The sequence below is a fragment of the Corapipo altera genome, unplaced genomic scaffold (assembly GCF_003945725.1).
Source record: "Corapipo altera isolate COAL_440 unplaced genomic scaffold, ASM394572v1 113, whole genome shotgun sequence".
NCBI classification, from domain to species: domain Eukaryota; kingdom Metazoa; phylum Chordata; class Aves; order Passeriformes; family Pipridae; genus Corapipo; species Corapipo altera.
This window is the reverse complement of record NW_020884895.1, coordinates 10,661,001-10,676,667: the sequence shown is the minus strand read 5'-3', so window position 1 is coordinate 10,676,667 and position 15,667 is coordinate 10,661,001.

The window sequence follows — 15,667 nt, the reverse complement described above, 5'->3', positions numbered from 1 at the left end:
GAGGACAGTGTCCTGGTGTTGTGCTGGTGTTCCTGGGCATGGTGGTGCTTCTGCTGCCCAGCAGGGAGAGCTGGGAACCCCCTCAGGGAAGGCAGCAGAGGAGCTCAGGTGTGGAGGAGCTGCTCTATGTGGATGAACAAACAGGAAGGTTTCAGTCCCCAAAGGAAGGGTTTGGGCACTGGAGATGATTTATGGCCATGACTGAAGAGGGAAGGATGAGCAGCATCGACCTTTCACTGCCTCTGCCAGCACAGAACCCAGGGCACAGAACCCAGGGCACAGCCAGTGGCACTGGTAGGTGCCCACTGCCAAGGGAGAACTGGGCACTGCCTCTTCCTTTGGTGTGTCCTGATCCGAGGGATTGTGGGGATGAACTGCCCATCTCCCCCCCAAAACTGCTTCTGCTGCTGTTCCACCCCCAGGGGAACACTCCAGCCTCACAAACCCCTTTAACTGTGCATTTTCTGTTCCCAAACCTGTTTGTTACTCAGGAATCTCATTTAGGGAAAAGAAACCAGTAAGGGTCAGACAAAAAAGTTATTAAGCCACAATGTTTAGAACTGTGTTTAAAACGTGAAAGGGAAGTTCATTAATCTTCCTCCAAATTAATAAAGAAGTTTTCAACCAAAGAGTATCATAGCATGACAATCACATTGTTTTTTTTAAGGACAATTTAAAAGGAATTTAAAAATTGAGGCAGCTGATTCCATAACCAGAACACGGCTCTCTCTGGGCAGGGAGTTCAGACTTTTAGAGGTGAGACACTTTGGTCCATGTGAAAGTGCTAATTTAAGTAAGTGAAATCCTTTAGAACATTCTAAGAACGAGATCAAGCCTTTCCAGCTGACAATTCTAACTGTAAATATACAGAATGGGCTTGTTTAGATGACTTGTTCACTGTCAGTTTGCTCAGCATTAAGACTTATTAAGAGGCAAGCACAGATAAGGCAGCTCTGGTAATCCAGGTGATAAATTATTAAAATTCCCATTAAAACCATGGAGCTAATATTTGGGATAATACAAGTGTGCTGGGGGAACTATGACAGTAAAACCTTCATGGCAGGGATGCTGTGGCAGGTGTAGGTTGAGGAAAGTCAACCCAACTCTTGAAGCCAAGATCCTACAAGTTCCCAAGCCTTGGTACCACAAGTGTCACCTCTGAGGGTGCAGTCAGTGAATTCAAATTTTGGGAGATAAGCAGCTGCTTGGGAATATTTTTATTGAATTCCCCCTGAAGTGCTGACGCTCCTTCTGAAGGCAGAAGCTGGACAAGCAGCTGGGTTGGCTTCTGGGAAAAGCAGCAACCCTCAGGAAAGAGGAGCTGGAAGTGGTGAGCAGTTGCTGTAGCCATGGGGAAGGTGTGGAGCAGGGCAGGAGCTCCCCAACCTGAGGAAACCTTTCCTGTCACCCAACCAGTTTGTGTGAAACCCCAGAAAATTCCCACCGCGCATCGTTTGTGCCTGAGCAAAACCACTCCCCACAAGGTTGTTTTATCAACCTCATAAATATTCACCATGACAACCCAGTTTCTAGAGTTACAAGAAACTGTGAATTGATTTTGGGAATTAGTGTTGGTTATAATAATTGAATGTGGAACACCAAAGGTGTGAATAATTCCTGGAGGATTTGGTTGCTCCGGTTATTTGTGGCTTGTTCTGAGCAAGGACCAGTTTTGCCACCCAACAGAAGGGAAGGGTTTCTGCTGCCCTTGCCCAGGTGTCCCTTCCAGAGGGTTAATTGCCATTGGAATGAAGAGGAATTTGCCTTGACAAGATCTGATCCAAGAACCACGAAGCAATTATGTTGGAGAATCTCCCTTTTCCATAGTGTTGAAGAGAACAGAGCTTGATTATAATTTCTAGAAAGGTGATGGTCTATTAAAAAGTTTCCCTGCTTTTGGGACTCTTGGCCAAGAAAACAGCCTTTCTCCATTAATTTTCATTAATGGAAGCGAGGCATGTGCAGCCAGAATGATACTTGGAACTCTTTAATTCCCTGGTTTTTTTCACTGTGCAGCGACAGTGCTGGAGTTCAAAAATTACATTTATCTTGGAATCTATCTGTGTCCTGGTGGGGAAATCTAAATTAGCACAAACCTTCATCTGTGTGAAGATATTTCTAGTTAGATGAAGGTTCACCTTCCTCATTAGGGTAGGGGAGGAAAAAGGATTTTCCAACGTGCTTTGGAGCCCTTGGCAGTGTCCTGGTTAGAAATGATCTGGAGTTTTAGTTGTGTGTGAGAAACCTTTTGGTTCCATTAACAGAAATTCCTCCCTGGGAGGGTGGAGAGGCCCTGGCACAGGTTGGCCAGAGAAGCTGTGGCTGCCCTGGATCCCTGGAAGTGTCCAAGGCCAGTTTGGAGTAACCTGGGATTAATGGAAAGTGTCCCTGCCCATGGCAGGGGGTGGAACTGGATGATCTTCATGGTCAGGGAAGATTTAGATTGGATATTAGGGAATATTTCTTCATGGAAAGGGCTGTCCAGGGTGGATCCCCACCCCTGGAGGGATTTAAAAGCTCTCTAAACGTGGCCCTTGGGGACATGGTTTAGGGTGGCCTTGGCAGTGCTGGGTTAATGATTGGACTCAGTAACCTCAGAGGGTTTTTCCACACTTAACAATTCCATGATTCCAAGCTGCAAATGTTCCTGCTAAAATGAGTGATTATTGCACAGTCTCATTCATAATTCTAAACACATGGAATTTCTCCACATATATATAAGCATTGACTAAAAAACTGGGCTTTATTTTTTCCTTTCCTCTCTCTGTTCACTTTATTGAGTGTTCAGAGGAAAATTCACAATCTGTAATAAAAAGCAGAACACGAAATTCAGGATTCCCTTTTGGCAGAGCCCTCCCACCCTCCTGGGTGAACTTTGTGAGCAGCTCCAGTTTTTAACCCAGGGAGGGCCCTGGAGTCCCATGGACAGGCACAACTTTATCACCGTGACCCTCTGTGTAAAGTGAAGCTTAAATCATTGGTTTAAATCGTTGGTTTAAACTCGCTCTTGGGTCTTGTTTCTGCTGCTAATTCCAATCTGCTGGTTCTTTGTGAGGTCTAGGTCAGGGGAGGAAGCTTGTTTTTAATGAATCACTTAATAGGAACGAGCTTCTGCTTTTCAGCAGGCAGGAAATTTGGCTTCAGCATCGCAGAGTGTTTTGCAGGGCTATTTATATTAATATTTGCTCTGCAGCAAAACTAACTGGGATAAATGGACAGAATTAGAATGGTGGGGGTTTGTCTCATAAATATCCTTAATGTGAGGGTCAGTTCTGCCCCCCCTGGGGAGGGATGGAACCTCAGTTCCAATAAAGCTCCTCTGATGCAGCACTGAGCTGTCTCCCCTGGGGTACCTGTGCCTGCCAGGACCTAGATATTCCTCACTCCAGCTCTGGATTTTCCAGCACAGGGAGGACATGGACTTGTTGAGGGAGTCCAGAGGAGGGACCAAATTGATCAGAGGGATGGAGCAGCTCTGCTTCCGGGACCTGAAGGAACTACAAGAAAAATGGAGAGAGACTCTTTATGGGGGATGGAACGACAGGATAAGAGGGAATGGCTTCCCACTGCCAGAGGGCAGGGTTAGATGGGATATTGGGAAGGAATTCTTGGCCCAGGTTCCCAGAGAGGCAGAACAGCCCCAGCTCCCTCAGCTTGTCCTTGTGAGGGAGATGCTCCAGTCCCTTCACCCTTTCCATATTTCTCACTGGACCCACTCCAGGAGCTCTGTGTCCCTCCTGTCCTGGGGAGCCCAGAGCTGAACACAGTAAATAAATAACCCATCAACACCATTAAAATGGGGATGACCCCTCTCTTTGAAACCTCTCCTTGAAGAGGAACGACTGTGTCTGACCTTGGAGGTAAAACTCCAGCTGGCTGGAGTGTCCTGGGATGGAGAAGGAGGTTCAGTGTCCCGGGGTGAAGCCTCAGCTGAATTCAGGGAAGGGTCCTGGAAGCAAAAATTGATTTTTTTTTATCTGTAAATAAAGACCCAGTAGCCTATTTTTTGAAAAATCTCCCCAGGCAGATCTGCAGTTTTGGAAACCCAGCATATTCCACAAGGTCTCAGCAGCAGATCTGGGCAGTGGAGTCATTTCTCTAGATGGTACACAAAAGTAGCCATAGCAATGCTAATTGTGTGTTGTCTGGGGAGCAAACACAGCCTCAGAACAAGACTAATCTCCCTCTGTGTCCTTCCTAATAGAAGGGAAGGATGCTAAATAATTAACATAAACAAATGAAAACTAATTTGCCAATTTTTAATTTTCCCCCCATTGCGTGATCCCTGTTAATGAATAATTTACAGGCCAGAAATGAATGTAAAATCCAAATATTTCTCTGGGGTCTGCTGGATGTGTTATCTGAACATCCTATCTGACTGTTTATTTGTGTGTATGTATATATATATATATTTTTAAAAAGAGTAAAAAATAACCCCAGGGAAAACCCCACTGAGTATGAACCAGGCTGCAATAGAAAGAGCTGCAGACTCCAGAGATTTTAGCATTTCCTTCCAGACCTGAGATCGTTTGTCTGAGGCTGTTTTTGAATTATTCATACCAACTGTAGCTCTTTGCTTTCCCAGATTGAGTGTGCCCAGCTTCTATCTTAGGGTTTCACGTGCTGCTTTTTTGTTTGCATTTAAGTTTTTTTTTCTGGGCTGCCCTTTATCCAAAGGCTCTGCTGGATGCTGAGGGATCCCATCAGCCACACATTAAACATTAAGAACCTGGATTGTGGTTAATATTGAGGGCTGCACACAGCAAATAAGGCAGCTGGTGGGAGGGGGAGCCAAAGAAAAAGGGAATGGGATAACTGAGGAGCTGATAAACCTTGGAAATAATGCCCTGGTTCTGCTTTGGCTTTGGAGTGTTACCACCAAGGAAAGGGTTTATTATTTCAGCCCCAAGAGGACAGGTGGGTTTTAAGAACCTTTTGGATCATGATGCCCCAGACCTGGGTAAGATTAACAGGAGCAACCTGGTCTATGGGAGGTGTCCCTGCCCGTGGCAGGGGGTGGGATGAGATGCATTTAAGGTCCCTTCCGACCCAAACCAGTCTGTGATGACTTTGGATTGACCCCAGTGTTTATGGATGTGGAGATGATACATCCAAGGCTGTTTTCTTATGTCAGGGGTGAAGTTTGGTCCAAGGAACACCAAGAAAGACTTGGCTGAGCACTGGAACAGACGCCCCATGGAAGTGGTCACAGCACCAACCCTGGGTAATTCCAGGGGTGTCCTGTGCAGGCTCCATGATCGTGGTGGGTCCCTTCCCACTGAACATACTCTGTGTGCTGAAGTTCATCCCAATCCTGGACAAACTGATGTGTTTTCCTAAGTCCTGTTTCACACAGTTCCTAAGCAGGTGCTGGAGTGGCAGCTGTAGTGAAGGGTTTGCTCTGAACTGGGACCTTGGTGGGTTTTAGGTGTTCACATCCAAGCTGTGTCAGTTAAACTTGCCCAGGGCACAGTTCTGTGTCTTTGCAGGAACTGTTGACCTTCCTGGGACCTCTTTTTGCTGTTGAATTGGTATCTGACATGACAAGGCTGTGGAAAAATTCCTCCTGCTCCTCAGTGCATCCTCCTGGATCACAATCCTGCTTTCCCTCCAGTCCCCCTTGCCCCTGGCACCAAGCCAGGCTGTTCCTCCACCCTGAAAGCTGGAGATGTGCTGGAAAACAGTCCTCTGAAGGTACCTGGAGACCTGAGGAGTGAGTCCCACACGTGTCTGAGCATCCAAACCGACAGTTCCCCGGGGACTTTGTAGCCTGTTGTTCTGCATTTGGCAGCAGGGATGGTTTTTATTTGGGAAATCGCATTCTGGCCGTGGCTGGGATGTGCAGGGTGGGAAAACACAGATGGAACTCTCCTGAATCCAAATGTTTAATTGGTTGCCACGTATCAGACCTTGATGTAGCAGATCACTAATGACAGAAGCGAGGGATAAATGTTAACATTTATATTAATATTGTAATGTAAAGATCATGTTGAACATGAGTTATTAAAGCACTTCATAGTCTCAGTTAGAAAAGCAGTAACAGCACCAATAACCAGCTCTTAAACAGCTTGTAAAGCTGGTGTAGCAGGGCCTTTAAACAATAATGTCCAGTTATAAAAGTCAGGAGGAAATCTTTTCCTCTGTGAGCTGGAAATGTGCATTTTCTGAGGCTTTTCAAAGACTAATAGGCCTGTCAGAAAAACATCTGTGTGTGGCTGCAAGAGCTGTAGGATTTTATCCTTAGGAGTTACACCCCAGGGAAGGCTTTGAGTAAGAGAAATCCCATCAGTGCTCTCTCCCTCTTGATAAACTCTGGGTGTGAGAACAACACTGGGCAAGAGGAGGAGGAGGAGGAAAGAGCTCCACAGATGAGTTTCCCTGGGTTTTCCTTGCTGGTGGGTGTCAGGTTAGAGGCAGAACTTGTGGAGGAGCCACTTGCAGCTCCTTGTAGCTGCGATTTCCTCGCCACTAATCAGATTTGTAAAGTGCCATCCTGATGTTTATCTGCTCCAGGTGCTGCAGCACACGGGATGCAGTTGCTTAGCAACTGCCTTCAATTAAAACATCTTCCTAGATATCTGCAGCACAGGAGAAATTAGATTTAACTCCTCAGGAGCTCAAGGAAGAGCAACCTCTTGAACTTGGGTAGTGCCCCAGATCCCTCCTCCTTTACACCGGTGGTTGCTTCACCTGGAAAGCTTTGGAGTTGGTTTTTTTTTTTCTCCTGAAGGTTGTATTGGAAGCTTGGAATTATTGGAAGAAATTAATAGCATCAGAAGCTTCTCCATGTTGGATTTGAGAAGTTGATACTAAGAAGCAGCAAAAATCTGTTTCATTATATTTTCCAAGGCCCGGTGCCTTCATCCCATGCTCAGCATCCTCCAGCACCTTCAATGACATCATAGAAATAACTGGAATTCTGAATAGCAGCAGATATTTAGCATAAACTGTGAACTAATTAAATCCTGGCTTCTTTCATTGAAGAGATTCATATACTTTTCATGATCTTTTAGTACTTGGGGTTGTTTTCTTGCTATTCACAGAAGACAAAGGTCCATGTGGTTGCTCAGCTGCTGCACTGAGTATCCCACAACTTGCAATTACACTTAATTTTTATGCAGGAAATGAGATAGGTGGGTTTTGATGGGTAGATCTGCTCTGAAACCTGCTATGTTCTGTGATTATGATTTTTTTTTTTTCTCCAGGATTCATAAAGCTAATGTGCTAAAAACACAACTGAATAGTTTGGTAATTTGCCTCTGAGACTAATCTGTGGCCATCTTTTTAATGGGATTGTAAATTATCTGCACTTTCCAAAGCAACTACAGTAGATTGAACAATTGTGTTAATGACTCTTATCAGGAGATTAACTGGGAAGGCAGGATGGAGGGATGAGCTGATTTCACCTGTGAGATTGCCAGGGGAGCATCTTTAGGACTTGTCTAATTAGCTCAGCACCGTTTTCCAGTGGCCCCCTGCAGGGCTGTGGAAGGGAGAGGAATTTCTGCTGTGATCCCTCTCAAGCTGCTCTGGGGCTGTTTTCAACAGGGGTGAAACGTCAGGGCATAAACAACCTCTTTTTTAAGAGCTGAAAAAACCACTTAACAACGTGCTTTGTGCAGATGAAGCCCCATCACACACGTGGTCATTGTTCTGCCTTGAATGATCCGTGCCTGGGGCCCTGCCTTGATCCATCTGCTCTCCAGAAAACTGGAAACCAAGGAAAAAAGGGGGGGAAAAAAGTCCCTGCTAAATGAAACTGAGTTTTGTGAGAGGGGGTGGAAGTTTGGTGAGTTGGAGCTGTTGGCTCGTGCAAGCCCAGGTTGGGTCCCATGTTCCAGCTCAGCTCTGGCCAGGTGACAATGGGGTATGGGGTGCTCTGATCTCCATCCTAAAATGACATGGATATAGGTGACAGTGACCTGGAGATGGGCTGCTCTAATCTCCATCCTAAAATGTTCTCAGTGTTGGAATCCAAACCAGGACCATGAGGTTTCCTTTAGGAATCCCTTTTACCAACTCCCTGCTGGTTTAATTAGCCCATGAGTGGCTCTTAATATATTTATGCCCATCCTCAAAATGATAAAATTCAGATTTACTCCTTGAGGGTGCAGAGGGAGCTCTGTGGAATTTAATTCTGTACAGAAAAATGCAAGATTTCTATTCCTGCCAAACTTTTGGGGTGTAACCTGTGGGGTGGATGAGCAGGGACTGGGCTGGGCTGGCTGAGGGAGGGATCTGCCCTTGAAGGGCTGTTTCTCTCTTTCTGCAGCTATAATGCTTTTTAGGGCTGAACAGTTGTTCCTAAATACAAATTATTTTCCACTTGTATTAGAAAACATGGAGATGGTGGGGATGGAAAGGGAGGTGACCCAGGGATGGAGCCATAACCTTTGCTCAGCTGGCATGTTCCTTGGGGGATTGCTGGATCCTTGGGGTGCTCAGCATCAGGATGAAGGAGCAGTTCCATTCCCATCACCAAGGAAAACCAATTCCTTGTGGTGAGGACAAACCCTGGAGTGTTTGGCGGGAATGATGATGTCCATAAAGATTAGGACCCTAATCCAGAGGGAACAGTGTTTCTGGGAATGCCCAGTTCTTCCTTGAACCTGGAATCTGTACATGTGGCTGCTCTTCTCTGGGGGGTCTTCACCCAGAGATTTCATGTGGCTGCCACTCCTGTGCCTTGCAAGACAAGTGACCATGTTGGTGATGCACCTCAAACCACGAAAAATGGGAGCAGAGCATTCACTTGGGCTGTCTGGGAACTCCTTGATCATAGAACAACAGAATGGTTTGGGTTGGAAGGGAACTCAAAGCTCATCCTGTCCCACCCCTGGCATTGGCAGGGACACCTTCCACCAGCCCAGGTTGCTCCAAGCCCCTGTCTTTGGTGGGAAAGGTGGTGTGGGAAGGCTTCATCACCCCATACTGAGTCCATCTTCGTCCTCCACACAGTCCTGTCCTCACTCACCGTGCCTCGGAGCTGATTAAAGCTTCTGCCTCCCCTCTGTCCTCACCATCTATCCCACCCAGGGCTGGGAATTCCCATGGGAGCAGTTGGAAGGCAAAGCATCCTGGCATTAAACCCTGCAGGGGCCTTGTCCAGGCAGAGGCTGAGAATTTGCTGGCTCGGGCACTGCTTTGTCAGCACAGCTCCAGTGCAGGGTAACAGATGTTTGTTGTGTTTCCCAAAAGCAACTCCTTTGTTTATATTCCTAAAACATTCCACTTGACCTAAATGGGACTTTCAGAATGACAAGAGGTATAGAAAAAGCTTTTCTGTAATAGATGTGATTATTAGTTTGTCACAGTAACCTTCTGATTCTTATATTGGTTCATCACTCTTTTGTGAAAATTAGTAGACAGTACCACATGCTGAAAAGCTGAAAATTGGATTAATATCTTTCTTTTTAGGTTTAAAACTCATCTGTTGTGGTTGTTGGAAATAATAGGCTCAGGAGCTATAAAAAGAGCTGCTTACTTTTTCTGGGGGGGGAAAACAAACCCTCCACTGGGAGTTCAGAGGTGGATCTGTCACGTCAGATTTTCCCCCTGCCTTCCCCTTCCTGCCATGCTGGAATTCACACTGGCTGGGTTGCAGTCTCATCATATTGCCCTTAAAAGTAAGCTGGGCTCAACTTTAATTTAGAACAAAAGCCTGGGAGGGGAGTGGAAGTTGGGGGGGGGCTCTGGCAGTGGAGTGGGTTGGGTGCAGATTTTGGTTCTTTGGAAAGCAACTGTTCAACCCAAATGTTGTTAACTTTTATCAGGCACAACTCTGCAGCCCTTCAGGGGGTGGTAAATAATGGTAAATGTGAAGAAATTGGGTCTGTGGGTGACACTTAAGGATGGGAACTTCTCCACCGAAACATTCCCGGTTTAATTTGGCCAATGCTTTTCTCTCTGAGGTGCAGCTTTTGTGCCCTGAGGTAAAACACAACACTAAGGTTGCGATTCTCTTTAATTTCTTGAAGATTAGGGACCATCCCACATAAATACTGGGTTGGAAAACTGAATTTCTCCCGAAACATCTTGGTTTTAGGCTTTGCCCTGTTCCCTCTGTGGCTCTTCCAGCACTGGACGTGCCCTGTTGGGATTTTGGGGCTGCCTTTTGCTATGTAGGGTTTTCAGGGAAGGCCTGGTTGCTCTGACAGGGTGGGGTGGCATTTGGCAAGCCAAATTTTGGGGTTTAATTCCAAAAAAATCAGTGTTTCCTACCCCGTGCTGGTTGCTGTCCTGGGGAAGGCTCTCACTGCAGCAAAGGCACCACAGATGGACAAAGGTACCACACATTCTGTGCTTTGGTGGTGCTGATTCACCCCAGGTTTTGCTCCCATACAAAAGACATTAATTTGAGTGCCCAGATTTAACGTTAATGCCAGGATTTTTAACCCAGATAGGGTTTAGCATCTCCTCCTCCTGTAAGCAACCCATTCAGACCTTGCTGCCACTTGGAAAGCAGCTGACACCTGACTGCAAAAATGTCTGCATTTCAGTGAGAAATTGGTTTTTAGCCATAGATTGAATCCCTGAGTGTTTCTATATGTGTGTGTGCATATATATATTATTTTTTCCCTTGAACTCTGACTGTGAAACACTCTTGGCTGAGTTTCCTCCAGCACTTGTGTTGTTCCAGACCTTTTCCTCAGTGTTCATCCTGGCTGTAGTTTCAGAAGCACTTTGGTGGCAGAGAAGCCAAGATGTCAAGAGGCTTCATTCTCTCTCTGGTTTATTCCCCTGGCAGAAGTTAAAAGCCTGTGTATGGTGAGTGCTCCTGAAAGCCCTGACCACAGTGACAGCAGCAGAAAGAAAAGGATTTTTAAAAGGAATCTCACTTGAATTTTAATGGTATTCATCCTTCTGCAAGATTTCCAGAGCTGCTGCAACCATGAAATAGTGTTTTGTAGCCAGAGTGCAATAGATTGCTCTTTTCTTCCTGAGGGCTGAGCTGAAGGAAGGAAAAGAAAACAATTTATTGATATCAGGGAAAGTGGAGAAGAGCTCAACAGGTCGTGCTGTGAGTGCTCCTGTCCCCTGGGAGAGATCAGCAGCAGTGCTGCTTTCCCATTCCAGCCTTCTGCACCCACTTGGGAAGGAATCAACACATCAACTGGCCTGGGAATCCTTGTGGAGCCAGGACTGGAGCAGAGGGATCAGGCACCAGCTCTGTTCTTAAGTGTGAAGGCCAAGACTTTCTGCTTTTATTCCTTATTTTGAGCTTACAGTGAGTTAAGTTTTATATTGAGTCCTGTTTGATTAAATGATGAGTGAGAGGAGAGCAGGGTCGTGATTTACAGGAGTGGGAAGAGAAACAATTAGATCTTGTGTCCTTGGGGTATAAAAAGGCAGGAAGGGCTTTACGTGAAGGAAATGCAAATATCACCAACTCATCTCCAGAGTGATGACAGTGGCCTGTGAAACAGGAGGCAAATGCATCCCCTGGGATTTTGGCACAGTAACGAGGAGAACTCTGAGAAATGATGCAGCAAGAGTTTATCTTTGACCCAACAGCAGACTCACTGCTGTGAGAAAGCTTCTCCTTCTCTGCCTCCTCACTTCCCAGTTCTGTAAAGATATAAGCTGGGAAATTTGAAGGACTTGGTGCTGAAAAAATTCCCTGAGAGTTTGTCTGTGCTGGAGAGCAGCAAACCCAACGTGGTCCTTCTTGCTGGAGAACAACCTGAACAGCAGCAATTGGGCTCTGCAAATGTGACTTTGATTTTCAATAAACTAAGAAAATGCATATTGAGTGAAGGACCCCTTAAGTAGCCAGAATAATGGAAACACAAGCAATAAACTGTGGGAGTTAATTGCCTGATGGCTCCTCTTCCCATCTGTGCTCCATTTATCAGTTGGATCCCTGGACACCTCTGGCCATCAGCTCAGCTCCTTTGTGCTGAACAGTTGGAATGTTCATCCTGGTGCTGCTGGGATCAGTGGAACCTCTTCCCAGCCTGGAATATCTCAGTGCTCCCTGCCCTTTGTTTGCTTCTCTTGGCCTCATTTTCTCTTTGGTGTGACCCAGTTTTTCCCTGTGCAGTCCTCAGGTTTTGGTGGCACCTTCCAAGGGTTGTTTGAGAGGATGAGGGCATGGACAGAGCTTGGACACTCTCCCTGTGCTGGCCAGGAGGGTTTGTAGCAGAGGGATGTGAGTCAAGGGTTGGAAGGGACCTCAAAGCCCATCCAGTGCCACCCTTGCCATGGGCAGGGACACCTTCCACTAGCCCAGGTTGCTCCAAGCCCTGTCCAACCTGGCCTTGGACACTTCCAGGGATCCAGGGGCAGCCACAGCTTCTCTGGGCAACCTGTGCAAGAGCCTCAGTACCTTCCCAATATCAAATTTCTTCCCAGTACCCCACCTAAACCAAGTCTCTGGCAGTTTGAAGCTGTTCCTTTGTCCTGTCACTCCATGCCCTTGTGAAGGTGAGCCATGGAAGGGAAGGTACAGGATGTATTTGATGGAAGAGTCTCATGTTGTTTGCTGTTAATTAGCTGTTAATAACCACATTCTATTTTATCTAATTAAGCTCAGAGCCCCAGTGCAGAAGAAAAAACAAGAACTTTTCTTTTCCTTGAAGAGATCCCAACCCAAAAGGACAGGATGCCCACAGGAGAGAAGGTGGAAGGAGTTCAGGTGCCCTGGGAGGGCAGGTTTGGGTACACAGAACCCAGCCAGTCCATGCTGTGTATCCCTGCAGTGACTGACCCAGTTCAGCGAGGCTAATTCCCAATTTTGTTTTGAAATCTGAATGTTGAATTTGTTTAAGGAGGTTTAGGTGACTCTGTTGATGCAGAATTTTTCCAAAGCCATCCAGGAAATGGCTCTGACAGCCGTGGGCTCTGAGCCCCTGAGCTCTGTTAATCTGTGCTTTTCTGTGTTAATGTGCTTTTCTGGAGCTCTCAAAGCTCGAGTGTTCGAGGTCTCTGTTGGGTTGCCAGAGAAAATAAAGCAGGACCTTCCCCCTCCCACCCCCAAGGTACAAAAGCCACTCTTGTCTGACGTGGCCTTTTCTAAGATATGAAGCATTTCTCACCATCAGGCATTTAATTGCCAATAGGATGAAGGGAAATGGCTTTTAGCTGATGGAAGGCAGCTTTAGGTGGGATATGGGGAAGGAATTCTTCCCTGGGAGGGTGGGGAGGCCCTGGCACAGGTTGCCCAGAGAAACTGTGGGTGCCCCATCCCTGGAAGTGTCCAAGGCCAGGTTGGAGCAACCTGGGATAGTGGAAGATGTCCCTACCCATGGCAGGGGTGGAACTGGATGAGCTTTAAGGTTTCTCCCACCCCAAACCATTCTCTGATTTTCCCAAATCCATCCCAGGCAATCAGCCAGAGGAAGGAACACCCCGTATTTTTTTTTTTTAATTATAATAATATATATAAAACAGTGGAGGGTGTCCCTGCCCATGGCAGGGGGCAGAATGAGCTGAGCTTTAAGGTCCCTTCCAACCCAAAGCAGTCTGTGATTCTATGGACTTCAGGGAATGCTCAGTGTGTTCGGGGTGTAGCATTAGATTTTATGGCCCAAAATGGGATGCAGAACGCTCTGCACATCCCTGAAATGGGAATTACTGCAGGTGATCTCCTGTCTGCCCAGACCGGGACTCCCTGTGCCTCCAGGTGCCCCCCCACTGCTCCCTCAGGTGCCACCAGAGGTGCTGTTTGAGGACAAGCTGCTCAGCAATCCCGCGGCTTTCCCAGGGAGCGGCACCTCCGGGCCGGCGCGAATGGGAGCCCGAAATAGCAGCGTGTAAAAACCTCCCCTTCAAAGGCTCCCGATCTCTCGATCCTCTTTACACTCATTGTATCCCGCTAAGAGGCTTAATTAACGCGCTGCCTGACAGGTCTTGTCAGGCTGAGACAGGACTCCACAGCATTTCATCCAAGGGCCACGGTGTTCCCTGGGAAAACAGGGCAGGATATCAATGAGTAACAGGAAAAATGAGAAAAATGGAAAATTAATAAACCCCAGGATGCAAAAATAGGAGGAAGGGGTGGAATTATTTGTGAAAGGGGAAACAAAGTCTTAAAACCAGGGGTCAGATCAGCATTGGCATTGGGCTGTTCTCAGTATCCCAGGGCAGCTGAGGGGTTGGGAAAGCAGCTGAGGATCCTTCTGTGCTGGAATATCAATGGCACGTGGATCTGAGCTGCTGCTCTGAGGGTGGTTTAGCTGGGAGAGGTGAGCAGCAGCAGAGAGCACTTCATTGTCTTCTGTCCACCTTCCAGTGCCTGATCACCCTTTCCGGGGAGAAATTCCTCCTGATGTCCAGCCTGACCCTCCCCTGGCACAGCTGGAGGCCGTTCCCTCTCCTCCTGTCCCTTGTTCCCTGGGAGCAGAGTCCAACCCCCCCCGGCTCCCCCCTCCTGTCAGGGGGTTGCAGAGCCAGAAGGTCCCCCCTGAGCCTCCTTTGCTCCAGGCTGAGCCCCCCCAGCTCCCTCAGCTGCTCCTCCAGGGTTTCATCACAACATCCCACTTCCCTAAAAATTCACATCTTCAGGCTGAAAAACAATTAAAGCATAAACAGAACAGGTATGTTAAGGACTAGAAAAAGACACTTGAGTTTTCTCTGACCATGATTTGTTCTCTTCAGGCTTTCCTGGCTTTCTCTCCCTCGGTCCCTCCGTGTCTGGAGCTGCCCAGTCCCTCCTGATGTCTGTGTTGAGCTGCAGCAGGAAAAAGGAAAAGTGCAGGGAATATGAAAATGTGTGTGTGTTACAGGGTTTGCAGAGGCACCACAATTCATCCTGGATTCCACCAGGAGGCTGGATCCCTTCCACTTTAATTTCCTGCAGTTGGAGTTTGCAGCTGGGTCGCTCCAGGTGGGATGTGGAGCTGCATCTCCCCAAGGTTGGCAGAGCAGCCTCCTGGTGTCACTGTCACCCCCCAGTGACCATGCCAGGGGCTGAGGGAGCACCATCCCAACCCTTTTCCCCGGACACAGCAGCTCCATAAATTTGGTTGCAAGGAGAGCTGATCAATATTTCATGGTTAATGACGCAAAACTGAAATTAGGATAGATTTTATGTCTCCTCCTCTTCCCAATTATGCAAACATTGCTGGGCCCCTTCCGGAGCTGCCTTTCATCCCAGCTTTTATAAAGCCTGGCTGCTGATGTTTAATTGAAAGACTGAACAGTCCAAAATGTCACAACCAATTTGGGGTTTGACTTTTTTGTGCGTGTGTTCTGTTTTCACCCCGAGGTTAATAGAAAATGATGTCAGACACAAGGGATGATTTATGTCAGCCCTGCAGGTTTTGTCACCCAGTGCTGTGTATAAAACCAATTGCAAATTGTTTGCACGTTCTAAATGACTGTACACAGCCCTGGAGCAGGCTGGAAAAATGACCAGAGGAATAATGGGGAAGAGGGAAAGGTTATCTGGGGTATCTTCTGATCTGAGCTGGGCTTCAAAGAAAGCAATTTGGAAAGTTGCTTGGTTTTAATATGCCAGAGGAGGATGTTCCTCAAAGCAGACAATGAAAAGAGGAAGGTAAAACCACAAAGAATTTTCCTGACTGGATCATTTCCAATGGCTGAGGAGTGGCAGGAGCCTCCAAAGTCACACCCAGCTGTGGTTTGACCCCAAAATGGGGCTGCAGTTTGAGACCCAGAGGGGCAGAGACTGAGAAACATCTCAATTGTCATCTTGGCAAATCCA